General features: G+C 40.9%; 1 non-coding gene across 1 annotated transcript; it reads right to left on the reverse strand.

Moving 5' to 3' along the window:
* Window positions 1–316: 316 nt before the first annotated feature.
* Window positions 317–423, reverse strand: LOC141597635 (small nucleolar RNA R71). Its single transcript, XR_012522859.1, has one exon. It is a non-coding gene; the product is annotated as a small nucleolar RNA R71 (small nucleolar RNA).
* Between the last annotated feature and the right edge of the window lie 21,074 nt (window positions 424–21,497).

Here is a 21,497-nt window from a genome sequence, read left to right on the forward strand (position 1 = left end):
TCCTACACCGCAACATCTCACCGGAAATTTTATTGCCAAGTCCGCCTTCATCCAACTAGTTGAGAGGAGCCAATTCGGGGGAATGCCTAGTGAGGACCCTCATTCTCATATGGAAACCTTTTGCGATTATTGTGATGCTATCTCTCAAACGGGCGTGACTCAAGACCAAATAAGATGGGTCTTATTTCCTTTTTCCTTAATCGGCACCGCAAAGCAATGGTTGAAGGGCCTTGATAAGGCCACCCGTGGAATAGATTCTTGGAAGAAGTTGGCTCTAGCTTTCTACAAAAAATTCTACCCACCGGAAAAGACCAACATGCTAAGAGCTCAAATTACGGGTTTTAAGCAAAGGGATGAAGAGTCTTTGTATGAAGCTTGGGAGCGGTTCAAAGGTATTTGTCGCTCATGTCCTCACCATGGACTTAGCGAATGGTTTTTGGTGCAACAATTTTGGAATGGTTTATATGAAGATTCTAGGAACATTCTCAATATGGGATCAAATGGAATGTTCACCGAAGTCGATGACAATCAAACGTGGAACAAGATTGAGGAAATGGCGGTCCATAATTCACAATATAGTAGACCTCGCAAGGCTACTAGAGGAGGAAAGCATGAAGTGGACTCCGTTACTCAATTGGGTGCTCAACTTAGTGCTCACATTGACACAATCAACTTGAAGTTTGAACAAGCTATGGCTAGACTTGAGGAAAACTCAAAATCATCGAAGCATCATGTCAATGCCATGACGGCATCCTCATCAATCCCAAGTGGGATATGTGAGAATTGTGGAACCTTGGGTCATGACCCAAGTGAGTGTAGGGGAACAACCGAACAAGTTAATGCTTTCCAAGCTTACAAAAGTGGTACCCCTTATTCAAATTTTTACAATGAAAACACCAAGTTCCACCCAAATCTCTCATACAAAAGCCAAAATGTTCAAAACCCTCAAACAACATACACTCCACCACCCATGAGAAACCAAAATCAAAGACCCTTTTACAATCAAAACCAAGGTTACCAAAATCAAAATCCATACAATCACCAAAATTACCAAGGCTTTGATGTCCAAAAAGCGGTCCTCCAAATGCAAAAGAATCAACAAGAATTTTTCACCCAAATGCAAAAAGATAGCCAAGCAAAAGAAACCACCATTAACAACATTCTAGCTCACACCAAGATGTTGGAAACACAATTGACTCAACTAGCATCTTCAAGCTCACAAAGACAAAAGGGGCAATTACCACCTCAAGGTAATCCCCCTAGACATGAAACGGTTAGTGCCATTCACTTGAGAAGTGGTACAAGGTATGAAGCACCGAAGAAGCAAGTTGAGGATGAAGTTGTGGAAGCTAGTGAAAAGGAAGAAATTGTGCAAAACTCCAAAGACGGAGAATCATCAAAAGAAGAAAGCTCAAAGAAAAATGAAGACAAGGCCAAAGAGAAGGAGCCCATTGTGATTAGACTTCCTTTTCCAAGTCGTCAAGCCAAGCCCAAATTTGATGATCAACTTGGAAAGTTCATGGAAATTGTGAAGAATTTAGAAGTCTCATTTCCTTTCACGGAATTAATCAACCACGTTCCGGCCTATGCAAAGTACATGAAAGATATCCTCACAAAGAAGAAGTCGATCCGGAAACTTGAGACTATCGCCTTCACTAAGGTGAGTAGTGCAATACTTCAAGGGAGTTCACCTCCAAAGTTAAAGGATCCGGGAAGCTTCTCAATACCGTGTACCATTGGCGACACGACGATCAACAAAGTCTTATGTGATCTAGGGGCTAGTGTGAGTGTCATGCCGTACTCGGTGAGTAAAAGGTTGGGAATGGGAGAGCTTAAATGCACCAACATCACACTTCAAATGGCCGATAGATCGACGAAGACACCATTAGGGATATGGGAAGATGTCCCCGTGCGAATTGGGAAGTTTTTCATCCCGGTGGACTTTGTCATTGTTGATATGGAGGAAGATTCCAACATTCCAATCATCCTAGGAGACCTTTCCTACACACCGCCGGTGCGGTGATTGATGTGAAACATGGAGAGCTCACTCTAGAAGTGGGAGATGAAAGCATAACTTTTAATCTTGACAAGACCATGAGAGCTCCTCGTTTGCATGAGCCATGTTTCATGATTGATCACTATAGCCGAAAAGATGAAAGGAAGAAATCGGAACTCCAATGGAGGAAGAAAATTGAAGATGCTCCATTCAAAGAGCAAGTGAATTGTGACAAGGAGAGCTTGCAAAGCTCATCAAAATCAACCAAGGAAGAAGAGGATGGCCTCATTGGCCAAGAGAAGAAATTGGGAGAGTTGTCTCGTTCTAAGCAAGAGATTTTCAATGATCAACTCAATGAAGTTTGTGGTCTTTGGGATGACGAGTTTGAAGGGATTTTTAATCCCTACATTGGGCATGCCATCGATCATGATCAACAACAAGGGCCACGGTCTATTGAGGACCTCTACCATAATAATGAACAAGCTTTCGATTACTTTTTCAAGGTGTTGAGCAACATCAACAACACCTTGAACATGCCCCCTTGACATCTCATCAAGAATGAGAGTTTGGTGGAGTCCTCCCTAAACCACCACTTGTAAATATTTCTAACTCCCTAACTTACATTTCAATTCTTGTATTGCATTTTTGTCATTTTTGGATTTTTATTTACTTTGATCAAAATAATTGTCATGTAAGAGAGAAGTGAGGGAGGGACTAACAACTTCAATTGATGTGTAGTGCTTTACCTTAGTGTGGGGATGGCAATTGCCTAGGCTATCCATGCCTTAGTAATGCCCCCACAATGAAGAACACAAGCCTTGAAAGAAAGAATGGAAGAATGAAAAAGGGAATGCGCTGTGCACGGATGGAACTGAATCCGTGTACACAGGAAGAATCCGAGCGGATTCCAGAAAAATCCGCCCGTCTTAAGCAATCCGAGCGTCCTACACAAAAGACGCCCGTCTTGAACTGAACTGAAATTTGAAATTTTCCTGACTGTTAAAGAATCCGAGCGGATTCCAAAAAATCCGCCCGTCTTGAAGAATCCGTCCGTCTTGTAAAAAAGACGCCGTCTTTGCAGTGAGGAAAACAAGCAAAAATCTCTCGGATGAAATCCGTCCGTCTTTGAAGAAATCCGCCCGTCCCGTGTTCAGCAAATCCGAGCGGATTGTACCAAATCCGCCCGTCTTTAGGCGAGCTTTTGCAAAGATTGAAGAAGCAGAATCCCCACGGATTGTGCCTAATCCGCACGGATTGCCCCTGCAGTTTTGAGAATTTCGGCCTCTTTATAACCCCTCCCACCTTCATTCATTCATTCATTCATTCATTCATAAACACTACCCACAACATCAAAACCCTCATCCTCTCCATCATAAAAACAAAAACCCTCAACAACATTCAACAAAAACAAATCAAACCACCCTTCCAACAACAATTTAATCACTCAACCTTCAACAAAAAATCAAAACCAAGAACAAAATCTTCAACCTTTGAGTCGATTTTTGTTTTCATAAAGGCAAAGCCTTTCACCTTCAAATCGATTTGGTCATACTACAAATTGAAGATTTTTCATTCTTTTCTTGGTTAAGCTCATCAATGGCAAGGACTAAGGGTGCAACAAAGGCAACCAAGGCACCAAAGGCTAAGGCACTCTCACAAAGGCAAAAGGCTCTTCAAACAAAGAAAGCTTTGGCTATGGTGGTGGCAACACCAAACTTGGAAGTACAACAACAACAACCTTCTATGGGACCATCAACATCCTCTACTCCGGTAATTAATCAACTTTTGCATTATCCGGAGGTAACTTTTATTTCCGATACCCATAGAAATACCTTTGTCAAGTTTGCTATGAAATCTATTCAATCCACCAAATTCATATGTAAAGATGCCTTGGAAAAATTGGGTGTTCTTGAACAAACAAAAGCCTTTTTCAAAGCCATGGGGTTGGAGAAATTGTTTGAAACAAAGGAATTGAAATACCCCTCCCTTGTCTTGGAATTTTTAAGTTCTTTGAAAGTCACCAAAGTTGAGAATAGGGAAAATATCGAGTTTCATCTAGCTAATGTTAGTAGACGCATTACCTTTAAGGAATTGGGTAAAATTTTGGGTCTTAGTGATGAGGAAAGTTATTTCAAGAGTTATGGAAAGTATGACCCTGAACCTCTTTGGGAGGCAATCTCCGGGAAGAAATTTGAGGATTTTCATGCATGTCGTGCTCTTTTGGTCCATCATCCGGGCATAAGAGTATGGCACAAGGTTGTGGGAAATACCATAATTGCTAGGAAAGACACCAATCATTTCACAAGACTCGATTTTATTCTCCTTGAATCGGCTTTGAATATCGGAAGAATTCACACCAAGCCTTACAATTCTTTGAGTCTATTGGTTTATAGATGGCTTAATGTTGATAATGGGAAGAAGGGCACGACCGTTATTGTCAATGGCGGGCTAGTCACGGTCCTAGCTAATAAGCACTTTGATCCTAATTTCAATAAGGATAAGAAGTACAAAGCAAAGGAAGGTGGCCATCTTATTGATATGCACATTATGATTAACAAGTTCAAGTGGGTTGCCCATAACCCCCTTGACACTAAATATGGATGGCTAACTAGTGAAGCTAGATCGTTCACCTTGCCCTCGAAGATTTGTCGCCTAAGCGTCCACCGGACCAATTATCTACTTCCCCTTTCCGTAGAAGCCGAGTATATCATTCAACAACAAAAGGGTGATCGTGAAACCCCCTCCTCTTCCATTATCATACCACCTTACCCCTTTGAGTCTGAAGAGTTCAAGCCGGAAGGAATTGAAATTAGGAAAGACTATGTGACTCTTCTCATGCAAGCAATGCACAAGCAAGCCCATGAAGATCGGAAAAATGCGTATTTGGCTCAATATCCACCCCTCCTACATCTAGCTAGGCAAGGACTCCTTGATCCATCTTGTCCTTTGCCTAGTTGGGCGGATAGAGAAGTCTTATTTCCGGGTGCATCTAGGGACGTGGTGGGAGATAATGAGGTTGTTGGAAATGATGAAGAAGTTGATGATAATATTGAGGAAGAAGCAATGGAAGGAGAAAGAAATGGTGAAGATGATGATGAGCAAGATGAGGAAGAAAGTGAAGAAGCAAATGACAAGGAAAGTGGCAATGTGACCACTTCTCATGAGGGAAGTGGTGATGATGATAGCATGATGGAAGACTAGCAAGCCTTGGAGACTCCTACACTCCCATGGTTTGTCTATACCTCTTTGTATTTTATTTCATTTTGATCATTGTTGGTTTAGTCCAAGCAACATCAAAGGACTCACACCTCGGTACCATTGAGGTGTTCTTATTGTTCCCATTTGTAAAATCCAAAATGACAAAACTAGTTTCATGCATAGCATAGTGTGTGCATGAACTATACCCATCCTTGGACATTAGCAATAGTGTCTCACTCGGTTTGGGGAAGTTAATGCATACACAACGGGAGGTAATCTAAATTATCCTCTCCGTCATAACAAAAACCATGCATCATGTAGTGTAGCTTAGTATAGAATTGCATTTAGTATAGAAATCAAGCATCATCTTTGCATAATTTCCATCATTTTGGCCATTGAGGACAATGCCCATATTAGTGTGGGGATGGGAATTCTAACATTTAACTCTTATTCAAAAACCCATAAAAATTGAAAAATTTCAAAAATCATAAAAATTGAAAAAATTGAAAACCCAAAAACAAGTTCATTTCCTTTGTATATATTGTCTTGTATATATTGTGTTTGTTTTATCCTTGTTCACATTGATTGACTACGCCACATCCGAGACATGAGGATATTGAAGACCGCATGGTATGATCTTTCCAATCTCCTTTTTCCTCTTTATGTTAATGACTATGTGGCTTTATTTTGATTGATGCGGTATAACAATGTGAACTTAGGACTTGCACTTAGATTATATGTCATATTAGTTGGTAGAATCATATGCATTAGGATGTTTATATGTTAGTTGCATCATGGCATGTAGTTTGCATGTTAGAAAAAATTTTGCGAAACCATCTACTTGGGAAACTTGACAAGTGTATATAGGCCCTAGTAGATGCTTTTTCTTCTTAAGACTTTGCTTGTTAGAATACTTGTAAAACACCCTAGGATGTGTCATGCTAGTATCCTTTGAGCCATGGATTAAGGCCTAGTCAAGAGTACCTTGTGGTGTGATAACTCCTTGGCTACCGTTTATTCCAAGGTGACCCTTGAAACCATGCATACATCCGTCATCCATGTTCTACCATATATTTTTGTCATCAAAGGGAATGGGCACAAAAAGAAATCAATTTGAGTTCAATGAAATGAAAAGTGAAAGAAAGTTTGCAAAAATGCATCAAAAGAAAAGAGGAGCAAAAATAGACTCCTAAGCTTCAAATACAAGGCACCCTCGTTACTAATTGGGGTGACTTTGAAAATATTCAAAAAGAAATGCAAAAAGTTTTCAAGTATTGAAATGCCAAAAATCAAAAAGAAATGGCAAAGAAAGTGTTCTCAAATGTTATATGCCACATGAAATTGGGGGGAAAAACAACAACAAAGCAAACTCCCAAATGAAACTCAAATATCTATTGATCCCTTTATCCATCATATCCATTTTTGTGCATGGTAGAGAGGGGACGACTCTTCTTCTTGTCTAGGCAAGAGGGGGAATTCCGCGATCCTCCAGTGTTTCTAACACCATAGGGAGTCTACTCTTGACAAAAGCATTTAACGATTGAGGACAAAGGTACCCTAGCTTGACACATTTTGGAGGTGATTTATTGGTATCCTTCTAGGCTTAGTAGTTTGAACAAATTGCATCTATGAAGGATTGTGTACCCTTGAATTGCTTCCCTTGTAGATAATTTCCGCCACTTGATGAGGGAGTGGCTATTCTTTTTGTAGATGCATCCATTATATGTTTTTGTGTGCTTAATGTTTGGATGTGTCGCCATTTTGGCAAGACCCACCTTGCCTTGCAAGAAGGCATCCTACCTCATGGTTGTCTTGTTGTGAGTTGAAGGGGCGGAGTGAGACCCGCTAATTGTCTCATATCGGCTATATTATTAGGATAGGTTAGTATTGGTCGTAGTCTTTCTCACCTCTTTACTCGAGACGAGCAAAGGTTCGGTTTGGGGATATTTGATGTGACCATAATTGGCGCATATTTAGCCCCCGAATTACCCTTGTTTCCATGCTTTTTAGTGCTTATTTGGGTCATTTCTTATCTTTAGTTCTTTGTTTTGCATATTCTTTGAGATTTTGATCCCTTGGTAGGAAAGGAGTAAGAATCTTGCATTTTCATGGCAAATCAAGACTAAATTGATCAAATTCAATGACCAAGCATCAAGGAGAGACAAGATTAGAAGGCCTTTGTACATATCATAGTAGAAGAGCAATGTTGAGAAAGGATCCTTGAGTCCCCAAGGAAATCCCCAAGGAATTTATGAAGAAAAGGGAAGAAAAAGAAGAAGTATCACGATCGACAATCCGAGCGGATTGTCAACAATCCCGGTCCCTGCCCTTGCACAATCCGAGGCGTCCCACTGGAATCCGCTCGGATTCCCCCTCAAAGCAATCCGCCCGGATTCCCAGAATCCGCTCGGATTCCATCGACCAAATCCGGCCGTCCCGACCCTAATCCGCCCGGATTCCTTCACAGCGCGGGTTGTCTTCTCCAAGCTACGAAAAGAGAAGCCCTTCTCTCCAAAAATACCGGCTTCTCCTTGCTCTACTTAAAAAGTGTAATTACTAGTTTAGCCCTTAGTTAACCCTAATGCATCCTCCCTAATTTTCACTATAAATACCCCATTAGTCTAATTAGAGGAGCATGTTCTTCTTATCAATAATTAGGGTAGTTAATATCAATCAAATCTCTCTTCAATATTGTAATCAAGTATTAATCAAGTTTTAATCCAAGTTTTAGTTCTTTAATCTCTCTTTTGTTCATCCTTTATTTTGGGTAATTGAAGATTATTTGGGTTATTATTGGGAGATTGACAACCTCTCAATCTAGCATTCAAGTACTTCTATTATTCTTGCTTTATTATTGGAATCATTAGTAGGTATAATCTCTTAATCCCTTTTTAATTATTGTTAATTACTTTCATTTATTCATCATGTTTCATATTGTTGGTATGATTGACAACCTTGCTAGCATGATCAACATGATAATGAGTGAGTAGTCTCTTAGCTAGGGTTAATAGGTGATTAGGGGAAACCAACATGGGGAATGATTCATGCTTAAATTAATATGCTTTCATATCTTATTTGCTTGCTTGTTTTGATCTCAACTCATGCACATGTTATATTTGATGAAATGCTAAGCCTATGAATCCTTGCATTTACTATCATCTCCTATCTTTTCAATGAGACTTGTAAGACATAACCCAACTCGAGTCTCATTAGACCATGCATGTTGTTGAGTAGGGAAGATTAAGTCGACTTGTAGGTGTTGTACAATCTAATCGATTCGGCTCCGGGACCCAAACTTTCCTAGGATTGTAAGATATAACCCAACTCAATCCATCACAATAATAATTGCTTGCTTATAATTTGAGAACATGTTTGTATGATCATATCCCATGATTCCCCTATGATCTCATGACACCCTAGTGCCTTTAATCAATTGTTTGCACCTCTTTTTATTCATCTTACTTGTTTATTTTCATTGTTATTCTAGTTTAGTAACCTTCTACATCAACCCAATTTGTGACACCCCTTAGACACCACTAGTTGCAATAGAAATCTCATTTCAACTTCCGTCCCTTGGGATCCGACCTTTACTTGCCTCTTTACTAATTGTAGAGTTGCTTATTAAGCTATAAATTGTGTTTTGATTCGACCGTAACCAACGACCACATCTATTTACTTGTGAATACGAAACGGACCGATCAGAAATATTGGACTAAATAGGCCTGCTATAAACAGTAGACTACCCTAATGAGGATGAAAGTTAAGTTAGTGGTATTTTAGGATAGAAAGTGGACCGAAAGGACCTTTCAGCATCCGTCTTACATTAGTTCGTCTGAATCATTTATAGCTGAGTTACTGGACTACCGTAGTGAACCTAATTCCCGACATGTCCCTCTCTTCTTGATAGTTTAAACCGATTTTCCTGCCTTTATTTCTCTTACTTTATTTCTCTTTCCTTTAATCTCGTAGTTTAGAAACCAATTCAACAAAACCCCCCAATTGTTACTTTAGGACTAGAATTAGACAGCTGATAATTACATTACCTCCCTGTGGATTCGATACTCGACTGCCTCTGCTACATTTTAGTGGAGACCGTTAGGTTTTATCTTTGATAGGGTTGCGATAGCCGTGTCAAATTTTGGCGCCGTTGCCGGGGAGGCAATTGTTTCAATTATTAGTTGTTTTATTTTTAGTCTTTCTTTAGTTTAAGGGACTTCCATTCCTTAAACTTTGCTTATATTCTTTTTGTAGTTTCTTCTTATGCGCAGGTCACAGGGTGGTGAACTAGTACCATTCAATCCTGAGATTGAAAAATCCTTGCGCGAGTTGAGACGATCACAAAGGGTATTACCGACAGAGGAAGAGCTGAGTACTCTGTCAAGGTACCACGAGAACGCTCTTTTCGAGGAAGACCCACCTTCTTCTCCTGTTTCTACCTCTTCAGCTGAGACCGTCACTTCTCCAGAAATTCCAGTCATGGCTGAGGAAGCGAGTATAGCTAGTCACTCTGAGCCGATAGCTGCGAATCTTTACAAAGGATTCGAATAACCAGGAGATGTCAGAAAATTCGAACCGAAGCCTTCATATATTAATATGGTTGAGAGGAACCAATTCGGGAGAGCTGCAAATGAAGATGCAGCCAAGCATATGGAGACTTTCATTGATTACTGCTGTTCCATACCCCCACCATCCGGTGTGACCCAAGACCAGATAAAAGAAACCATATTCATTTTCTCACTCCGAGATACTGCAAGGGAGTGGTATAGAGATCTGGACCGGACAGCTCATGGGATAACTGGCTGGAATTCGTTGGCTTTGGCGTTTTACAAGAAGTACTTCTATGCTTCGAAGACTAACGCTATTAGAGCTCAGATCACGAGCTTTAAGCAGGGGTCCGATGAGAACTTTTATGAAGCATGGGTCTGTTTCAAGAAGCTGGTGCGAACTATTCCGCACCATGGTTTCGAAAAGTGGAGTTTATGCAATCAATTCTATAACGGGTTGTATGACGATCAGAGGGCTATTTTGGATGCTGCGGCTAGTGGCCGGTTTGCTGAGAATATGGGAGAGACTAAGGGGTGGAAGATCATTGATGATTTGGCCACCCATAAGGCTAAGTATGGGAACTCCAGAGGTAATCAAAGAAGAGCTGCTGAATCTTCTTCTGTAGCTGCACTAGAAGCCCTTACTGCGAGATTTGACAAATATGAGTTGGGAGGAGTTTCCAAAGGAGGGATGTATCAGGTAAATGCTGTTTCTGACGGCCCTTTCGTCTGTAGAAGATGTGGAGCTGAGGGACATGTTTCAGAGAATTGTCCTAGTCCTTTTGAGCAATGTGCTGCCTTTCAACATTACAGGCAGACATATACCTATTATGAGCCAAATGTCCATCCCAATTTGAGGTGGACAAACCAAAATGTGCTCAATCCTACTCCTCCTCCGAACCAACAGCAGCCGTATATTCCTCCACACAAGAATCAACAAGGCTTTCAGAAGCCTCCTTCTTTCACTCCTTCCAATCAAGGTGCATCATCTTCCAGTGGGGTGAGTGAAATAGGTGAGATAAAGTCTATGTTGCAGTCCATTTCAAAGCATTTGCAGCTGAGTGATCAACAAAATCAACAGAAGGACGCGTCTATTAAGGCACTTGAGACTCAAGTTGCCCAACTTGCTGCAAATCAATCCTCGAGAAAGCAAGGTCATTTACCGACTCAAAATGAGAAGAATCCACGTGAGACGGTAAATCTGATAGAATTGAGAAGCGGTCTTTCCTATGAGGGACCAGAAATGCAAAAATCAGACCCGAGGGAGGCTAAAACTGATGATGAACAGTGTTCTGTTGAGAAAAAAGGGCTCACGACAAAGCAGTTACTCGATCGACTGAAACCTGGTGTTCGATCGAGTAAACAGGAAGAGCAGACTGCTCGATCGAGTAGTTTCTCTACTCGATCGAGTGAAGCAGAAAGTGGAGTTGGTCGATCGAGTGGAAATTGTACTCGATCGACTGATATTGATGAAGAAACTGCTCGATCGAGTGAGCAAATGAGTCGATCGAGTAGTATTGATGATGGGAAGCTTATTCGAGAGCCTGCTAGTGCTCGTTTAAGCGAGATATCATCGGAAAGACCTCGTTCGAGAGGTAAGAAGCGTTCAAAGGATACAAAACTTGCACCGGAAGATACATTGGAAGCGAGAAACAAGGGACTCGAGATACCAATCATAGTTCCCTTCCCGAGGCGGCTGCAGAATACAAAGGCCAATCAACAATTCGGCAAATTTGTCGAACTTTTGAAGAGCTTGGAAGTCACTGTGCCGTTCACTGAATTACTGACAAAGGTACCCTCTTATTTAAAGTTTATGAAAGAAATTTTAGCGTGTAAGAGGACTATTAATGATAATGAGACCGTAGCTTTAACTGAGGTGGGGTCAGCCCTATTTCAAAATAAGTTACCCCCTAAGCAATCAGACCCGGGTAGTTTTTCAATTCCGTGTCATATCGGTATGCATTTGATTGATAACGTGCTATGCGATTTAGGCGCTAGCGTGAGTGTCCTACCTTTGTCTCTGGCTAAGAGATTTGGTTTGACAAAGCTGAGTTGTACCAACATGACTGTCTAGATGGCCGACCGTAGTTTATCACGGCCACTAGGTGTAGTAGAAGACATACCTAATCAGATCAGGAAGTTCTTTATTCCCGTTGATTTTGTTGTCTTAGACATCCCCGAAATTGCACACACCCCTATTATTTTAGGGAGACCATTTTTGTCCACTGCCCGTGCAGTTATTGACGTCGGGGGAAAGACTTTGACCTTTCAGGTAGGGGACGAGAAGCTGATTTTTCAACAGTCTAAGTTCCAGAGAGCTCCCATGCAAGCCCAGCCTTGTAATGCTCTCTCTTCTATTGATCATATTATTGACACTCTAGATGAAAATTTGGAGAATCGTGCTGCTATTGTTAACCCTCCGCCTCAGACTGATAGCAAAAAGGAGAAAAGTTCGTCTGTTTTCCTTGCTGCAGGTACAGATGAAGGCAATGAAGGAGCTGTCAAAGGACATGGTGCAATTATTATCAATCAAATTGAAGATGATGACGCTAAAGCTGGTGATAAAGGAGCAAGGACGAGGAAAGTTCGCGCTTACGTGGATGTGAACTACTCCCCTCCTACCGTTTCAAGTGATAATTCATGCTCATGGAAGATGAAGAGGACAGTCAATATTGCTGAGATGACGTCCTCCAGTCAGGAGCCCTCCGAGGGGCTACTGAAATTTGTTGGGAATTAAACGGGGAAATGCCCCGTGTAACACTTTGTAATAGATAATTTTGAATTTCTTTTGAATTTGTTTTATTGCGTTTTAATTAGGACAATTAGTTTTAGACAGTTTTTAGCATAGACATAAGACTATGGACTGTCCTTATGCGTATTTGGTATATTGGGAAATTTTTGCGTGTGTTTTTATGCAGATTTGGGGAAGTTTTACGCATTCCAAGGAAGAAAAAGACGAAATTCAGGAGCTTACGCGAGAAAAGTCCTCGATCGAGTACTTTTTGTACTCGATCGAGTGAAAATGTGGTCGACCGAGTCCTTTTTCCAGTCGATCGAGTAAAGCAATAAATGGGATTGGTCGATCGAGTAAAATTTTACTCGACCAAGCAGCTGGACCACCAAAGTGCTCGATCGAGTGGTTTAAAACCACTCGATCGAGTGGAAATGAATAGGACGCAGGGAGTATTTTCTTAAACTCTCTTATTATTATTTCTAATTCATTTTTCATCCCTAATTTTCGTCTAACCTTCCCCTTGTGCGATCAAATTCACCCCCAAATCCCACATTTTCTTGCCCAATCTCCCAATCCGCCACCTACAATCTCTTGCTAGCTAATTAATCTTCAAAAGCCCCTTGTTTTCCCCTTAATTTGTGTTGATTTACACGGTTTTCAAGAAGGGTTAGGGTTTGCGAGTTTTTCGACTGAAAAATCGCCTATTGTTCTTGTTCTTTGAAGATTAATTGCTTGTTGTAGGTTCTTGCCATCAAGTAAGTGTCTCTCCCTTCCTCTATGCATTTTAATTTCGCTTAATTCGAATTGTTATAAGGTAAATGGCTATTAGGGTTCGAAATCCTTGCTGGTCGAATTTTTTTCGACCCAATTTGTGTTTGTATGCCCTTAATTAGCTTGCTTGATGATCATGATCCCTCTTCCTCGCTGTTTTGCATGCTTAGTTCGTTTTTTACATGGATTTTTGCGATTTGGGTGCTGGACTGTCGATTTTTTCGACTGTCAATTGGTGAATGCTGCTGTATTCTGTCTAAATTAGCTTCTTTGTCGCTTAATTGCTGCTGTTTAGACTGCTATCACACCCTGTCAATGCCTAACATGTTTCCATTCAAATTTTGTGCAAAATTCTTGCGATTAGGGCTGCCTTAGTCGAATTTTTCGACTGTTAGACGGTTATATTTTGCATTGCTTATTTAACCTCAGCATTGCTGATGTGCTGCTGTTGTTAACTGTTTTTCCTGTCCCCTATCGCCGTTTTATGCTGTAATTCAAACCTGTTTAGGGATTGTTGGGTCTTACATGCTGTAAAGTCGAATATTTCGACTGGTAGGGGGTCATATGCTGTCACATGCTGGTTTTACGTGTTGTTTTAGCCACGGTTAGCAGCTATTTTCTTATCATACCCCTTACCCCTCGTTGCGGGGATGGATTCTAGTTCTTTACCATCTACTAGTTCGTCCTCCAGCCCGTCCTTGAGTGAGTAAGTGGCCCCTGCTGTTGCCACTACCACCGCCTTAGTCACCACTGCAGCCCCTGTGTTCCTTATTTCAGCTGCAGGGACGGTTTTTACTCTAGTGAGCTCAGTTGCAAGCTCAGTTCAGGCTACCACTTCCTCCACGGTCACCACCATAGCTAGCACTGCTGCTAGTTCCTCTTCAGCGGTGACCACAATAGCCACTACCTCTGCACCACTCTCTAATTTTACACCTGTGGCGGACTCGCCAGTAGTCGCAGCTGCCTTAAGAGCAGCCCTGGTCCCTCACACCATTGCTTCACGAGCTTCCGCTTTGAGTTCCAGAGGCAGGGGTCGTAGACAGTCTCGAGCTACGCCAGCTCCTGTTACCTCTACTTCCGCTCCTAGCACTTCTCTGCCGCTTCGTCGCTTCTACTGCATCCGTTACGGTCCGAGGGGACACCTCCCTCGACCCTCACCCAGATCATCCGCAGGTATTATTCGTCAACGCTTTACACCGTACGAAGTTTTATAACCTGCTTAAGTGTGTGCATGTACCTTCCCGTTTTCTAGAGAAAACGGCACTAGAGAGACTCGGCATTTACGAGTCGGTTTGTGAGTTATTACGGGTCATAGGGATGCCTGGCCTCATCACTATGAGAGGTCGTACCTTTTTAGAGCTGAGTCTCGAGTTTCTCAGCTCTTTTACCTTCTCTCCCGGGGCCTACGAGGCTGACCCCGAGAGCCTTTCAGTGTCCTTCCGGTTGTTTAACCGGACCTTTCCGATGACACTAGGGGAGTTTGGTAGGTTACTTGACCTTTCCTCTACGGGCTTGACAGCTGCCCCGAGGAAGGTCTACCGTCACCTTTGGCGGTGTCTGGCCCAGACCACTTTTCAGGAGCGAAAGCTCCACCAGGTCCACCTACCCCCTGTCCGTGTTTTCCTTAGACTGATGGGGAGCACTATCTTCGGCCGAAAGGAGCCGAACAACATTACCAACAACGAGCTCTCCATCCTGGCCGGTTACCTGAACGTCGACTGCGAGGGTCCCTTCACCCTCAACATTGCCTACTTGACCGCCCAGTACCTTCTGAGCCAGGGGAAGAAGAAGGCGGGGACCATTGCCTGCGGTGGCATAGCCACCATTCTTGCCCGTCGCCTTTTCCCCGTTTGGCCTCGTGACTTGCGCACCTCGGCCGGAGAGAGGCTGCGAGTCCAGACGCCATGCTCTCTCAGCATTGGCTCACCCTGCACTACCGGACTTGGAAGATAGACGGCTCCTTGTCTGTTGACCTACCCTGTCAGACTCTCCCCCATCTTGAGCCCTTGCCTACTGTCGCAAAGGGCCACCGTCTGCCACCACTACCTCTCCTTCACCTTCCACCCAGACCTACTCCTGCTCCTGCTGCACCCGCCGCCAAGAAGCGGCAACTTGAGACTGGAGAGGGGTCCACACCTTCAGGGAGTACCCAGCCTTCCACGGCTACTCCCGATCCGACCCCTACTCCCACTACTACTACCACTCCTACTCCTACTCCACCTCCCACTGACCAGACTGAGCCTGTCTTACCGGCCACTTTTAGACTACCTCCTCCCTTTGTGGCGCCCGCGGTCCTGGACCAAGGGGGCGCCGTTTATGGTTTGTTGCGTGAGATTGCAGAGCGTCAGGCTCGTATGGAGAGGGACTTAGCTTTGACCCTACACCCTCTGTACGAGTACCACTTGCGGCGACACAGACCGATCCCGGAGAGTTGGCCACACCCTTCCTTCTTCAGGTACCCAGCTGAGGGGTACCCGGCGTCAGAGGAGGAGGAGGAGGACGAGGACCCCGAGGTTGCAGTGGATAGAGCTCGCGCTGAGGAGCAGAGGAGGAGGACCTGGAGTACAGGGCGGAGGTTGACCATTAGAGCAGTGACGACGACGACGACGAGTAGCTACTGGTCTACTCACTTCCCCAGTTTTCTGGCTGGTTTGGGGAAGTTCGTATTTTGTATGTATCTTTTACTCTTTTATTTTGTCCCCTTTATTGTATTGTTTTTATTTTGCTGGTTGTATAATCCCGTTCCCCTGTATATATCTGCTGGTGTATGCTGGAGGACAACGAGGGCGTTGTCCGTTTTGGTTTGGGGAGGGTATTACATCCTTTTGAGTCTGCATCTGCATCTGTTTTTGCATCCACGTTTACTTTTCAGCTTGCATTGTCTTTTATTTTCCACCAAAGAAAAAAAATAATAGAAAATTTCAAAAAAAATTCAAAAAATTTCACGTTTATTTTTGCATATAAGTTGAGTCGGAACGGTAGATTTCCATGATGGTAATGCACTATAACTTGTCTTTTTTCTTGAGCCTTACACTTCTGTTGATAGTTAGTTGCTTTGTCATATGCATAGTCTACGAGTTTCTGTTCAAATATAGCTGACTGTTTAGACTTGACCTGATAAATTGGCAAACTACTTAAAAATTCTGAGATATTAGAGCCCATAACTGGTGACATTCATGACCAGTTCATTAGGAGTTTTGAGTAGTACTCCTTGCATAGCATGTTCATCTATTTTGCACATTTATGACATTCAATTTCTCGTCAAATGCACATATTCGGGTTTGTGGTTGGTGTCACATGCAGGGAGGGCCTTGGAAAATTTCCCTTTCCTTATATCCTTCACCCATTTAACTCCACATTAGCCAAATTTGCCTTTTTGACCCATTAGCTACATCCCAAACTAAGCCTACCCAGTCAAGCTAGTTAGTATGTTCTTTTGAGGTATATTCTCCATTGCAGTTTGGTCCGTATTACTTGTTTGGAGTTGGTATAAGAATTGAGGAAGGAGGAAAGAAAAAAAAGTATTGAAAAAGAAAAAAAAAACGTGAAACAGAAAGAGAAAAAAAAAACAGAAAAAGCAAAAAAAATGAAAAAAATGAAAATGAAAATGAAAAAAAAAAGAGTATCACGTGTACAGTGAAAGGAAAAGAAAGAATTGGAAAGAGTTTGATTTATTCGATTTGGTTCATTCAGACGGTATTAAAAAAGGAACTTTGTGACCGTCTGACTCCTCCGTTTTATTCCATATTTTTTTTTTGAGGAGATTGTGTTTGAGTTTAGTGAGCTTTGTGCCAATTGAAGGGCACTTGTACTTAGTTTTTCAGTCAGTTGAGATTCAGATGTTTCATTATGGTCCTGTTAGGAACTAGCTTAACGCTTTTACCTCCACATTTCCATAACAGGTTTTGCCTTTTCTCACCTGAACCTCACTATTCCCAAACTATTTGTAAGCCCTCGGCTGTGACGGACATTATTGGTTGGAATTTGTGCATTAGTACTTGAATTGTCTTTCATTTTTGTTGCATGCATGCTATGTAGGTCGCAGTTAGGTGAGTGACTGTCTTTTCTTCTCTCTTTTACATATAACATTCACCCTTTGCTTCATGAGAGAAGAGTGACCACGAGAGAGTCCGATTTTGTTGGTCTTGCAAGGTCGATAGGTTGGCTATATTTCTGAACTGCTTATAATTCGTTTGTGTATTGACTGCTTAGCTTTAACTGTTAGTTTTTGTTGCATTAAATTGGTTCAAGTAGACAAGTTAAGCTAGCTCTGAGTTATCATTTCCGTTCCATTAGTTTAGTTTTGAGTTTACTCGAGGACGAGTAAAGGTTCGGTTTGGGGAGATTTGATACGTGCCTAATGTATAGTCTTTTTAGCCTATTTCAGCACGTATTTCTATGCATATTTATACTGTTTTTATGGTATTTTGCCCCGAATTGGCTACTTTGGTGCATTTTGTCCTTTTTATAGGAATGATCGCGAAAGTATTGGAATCGTACCCTTTTTTGTCCTTTTTGCATGCATTTAGAGGAGACGGGATTGTTCCAGAGTGAGAGACTGCATTTGGAAGCACGTGGCACGCATTACGAGGCATTTAGGCGAGGACGTGAGCTGAAATGAAGTCAAGTCACTCGATCGAGCTGTTTTCCACTCGATCGAGTGGTTTCTACATCCCAGAAGTGGTCGATCGAGTACTTTGTACTCGATCCTTAAGTTGCAGAAAGACCATTCACTCGATCGAGTAACTATTTGGTCGATCGAGTGGATTTTGCTGAAGAGTTGGTCGATCGAGTGGATTTAATCCACTCGATCGAGTGGTTTCGATGGTTAATGGGCTTAATCAGCCCGTGTGTTAATTATTTTGCTAAACTTTGTTTGTTTTTCTATTTAAACCTATGTTAACTAGGTTAAGAACATCGTTTATCTAGCTTTTCATCGATAAAAACTTTCTACTGTAAACCTTAGTACTTTGCTTCATTCTACTCTACTGTTACTTTATTTCGGGATTGCTTTCACTTGGAATTTGTGTTCTTTACGCCGGAATCGCATTGATTGTAATTTCTTCTCTTCCTTTAATACTAATTGATCTTTTAGTGCTTTAATTCTTCGCTTTCGTTATAATTAGTTTCTGCCCTAATTTTCCTTATAGCAATTTATTGTTTATTTATAATGTTTGCTGTTGGGAATTTAATTGCTGTTAGATTAATTAGCGATATGAGTAGCTAAACCCCTTTCATGTTGGGATTAGAGGATCGGCGGTAGAAATGTGACGATGTGGTGAATGAATTAGACGAATTAATTACGAGACTCTGTCACTATAGCAATTTAATTGTACTTATTCGACTTAGTTGAGTGCACGCTTCTATGTCACCCTTTAATCTGGCTAAAATTAATCCTGGATCGAAAGATTGGACTAAATAGGCCTGCTATAAAAATGATGAGACTACCCTAATGAGGATGAAAGTTAAGTTAGTGGTATTTTAGGATAGAAAGTGGACCGAAAGGACCTTTCAAAATCCGTCTCACATTAGTTCGTGAATCATTTTCTGGTGATTTGAGTTCTTTGGACTACCGTAGTGAACCGAATTCCCGACATGTCCCTCTCTTCTTGATAGTTTAAACCGATTTTCCTGCTCTTATTGCTCTTACTTTATTTCTCTTTCCTTTAATCTCGTAGTTTAGAAACCAATTCAACAAAATCCCCCAATTGTTACTTTAGGACTAGAATTAGACAGCTGATAATTACATTACCTCCCTGTGGATTCGATACTCGACTGCCTCTGCTACATTTTAGTTGAGACCGTTAGGTTTTATCTTTGATAGGGTTGCGATAGCCGTGTCATTTGTCATGCGCATAGTATACGGGTTAATGTTAAAAATACAGCTGAACATATAGACTTGACTTGAAAAATTGGCAAACTACTTTAAAATGTCTAAGTTATTAGAGTCGTATAACTGGTGTCATTCATGACCAGTTCATGTAGAAATTGGGAGTAATATACTCCTTGCATAACATGTTCATCACTTTGCACTTTTATGAAATTCGATTGCTTTTTGCTTGCATACATTCGGGTCTGTGGTCGGTGTCACATGTTCATCACTTTGTCCCATTTAGCTCCACATTAGCCAAACTTAGCCTTTTGACCCATTAACTACACTCAAATTATGCCTGCCTATCAAGCTAGTTTAGTGTAATTTTTGCGGTATATTTTCCATTGATGCGAGTTGGCTCATTCTATTTTGTATGGAGTTGGTATAAAAACAAAAGAAAGGAGGATATGTTTGAATTGAAAAAAAAAAGTTGTGAAAATGAAAAAAGAAGAGAAAAGATAGGAGCGGAAAAATGAAAAAAAGCATGAAAAAGAAAAAGAATAGATTGTGTAAAAAAGGGAAGTTTGTGACGGTCTTGCTCCTTTATTTTATTTACATCTTTTTGAGGATATTGTGTATTTAGTTAGTGACTTTTGTGCCAAAGAAGGGCACTTGTGTTTGATTTCATAATCAGCTGAGAATTGGACTTGCTTAGTATGGTTCTGTTTAGGTGCTAGCTTAACGCTTTACCTCCACTTTATCCATAATTGTTCCTGCCATTTCTTACCTGTAGCCTCACTTTCCCATAACTATTGTAAGCCCTCGGCTGTGACGGACACTGTTTGGTTGGAATGTATGTATGGTGATTAGAATCATCTATCATTTTTGTTGCATGCATGTTATGTGGGTCATAGTTTAGGTGAGTGACTGTTTTCTCTTCTTCTCTTACACATTTATGCTTACCCTTTGCTTCATGAGAGAAGAGTGACCCGTGAGAGTCCGATTATAAAGGTCTTGCAAGGTCGACAGTTCAGCTTATTTATAGACATCATACAACTCTTTTGCGTTTGACTGTTATAGCTATAATTGTTAGTTTTGATTGCATTAAACGGTTTAAGTGGACAAGTTATAGCTAGCTCTGAGTTTTCTTATCCGTTCCTTTAGTTTGCATTTAGTTTACTCAAGGACGACTAAAGGTTCGGTTTGGGGAGATTTGATACATGCAATTTATATAGACTTTTTGGCCTTTTAATGAACGCATTTCTAAATCATTTTCACTGCTTTATATTGCAAAATGCCCCGAATTGGCTACTTTGGTTCGTTTTGTCTTATTTGCAGAAATGGACCTTAAAGTAGTGCAATCGTACCTTTTTCATTCCTCCTAGCATGCATTTTAAGGAGATGAAGATTTAGAGCAGAATGTCGTACCTCGGGAAGTGTGAAGGAGGTCCTTGGAAGCTAACCAAGCGAGTTCAAGGTCAAGTTTTCGGTGGCTAGTTACTCGATCGAGGTCTTCGTGGTCGATCGAGTGGTTTTAGCAGAGCAAGGAGTTCGATCTAGTTGTTGTTGTGGTCGATCGAAGTGTGCTATATTGAAGGTACTCGATCGAGAGCCTTTGTAACTCCCGCGAATTTCCCATTTTGACCTTTAAAATTTATTAAAACCGTTTAACCACTTTATTATATATTTTTGAATTATTCAATTTAATTAATTTTATGTCAAACACGATTTTTGTAAACGTATTATATAAAAGCTCGTTTATATAAAAATACGTACGAATAAATTATATCTTTAAGGCATGATTTATATAATAACATATGTATACATATTGTTGGTCGGATAATAATAATGATTGTGATAATAATTCCCGTCTCAACATCCGTCTAGCTATAGACCGTTACATTTCACTTTGTACATACTTTAATCCGGACCAACCAGAATTCGATAACACATCACACCCACCTAACATCCAACACTCTACTTTTAAAATATCTCTTTAAATATATATTTATATATTATATTATTATTATTATTATTATTAATATTTTTATTATTATTATTATTATTATTATTATTATTATTATTATTATTATTATTGTTATTATTATTATTATTATTATTATTATTATTATTATTATTATTATTATTATTATTATTATTATTATTATTATTATTATTATTATTATTATTATTATTATTATTATTATGTGAACCGTGACCCACCCCCACCCCCTTTATTCTCCTTCTTCTTTTGGTTTCACCTGCACCAAACAAAACAACAGCAACAATCAACAAAGGTCGTACTCACCATTTTAGCCGACACTCAAGCTCAGATCCCTTCTCCATTTCTCTGCCAAATTTCATAATACTTACTCCATTCTCTTCCTCATTCCTGCCTCATTATTTTAAGGTAATAAAGTCTTGATTTTGTAGAAGTTCGAA

Source organism: Silene latifolia, chromosome 8 (genome assembly GCF_048544455.1).
Source record: "Silene latifolia isolate original U9 population chromosome 8, ASM4854445v1, whole genome shotgun sequence".
NCBI classification, from domain to species: Eukaryota; Viridiplantae; Streptophyta; class Magnoliopsida; order Caryophyllales; family Caryophyllaceae; genus Silene; species Silene latifolia.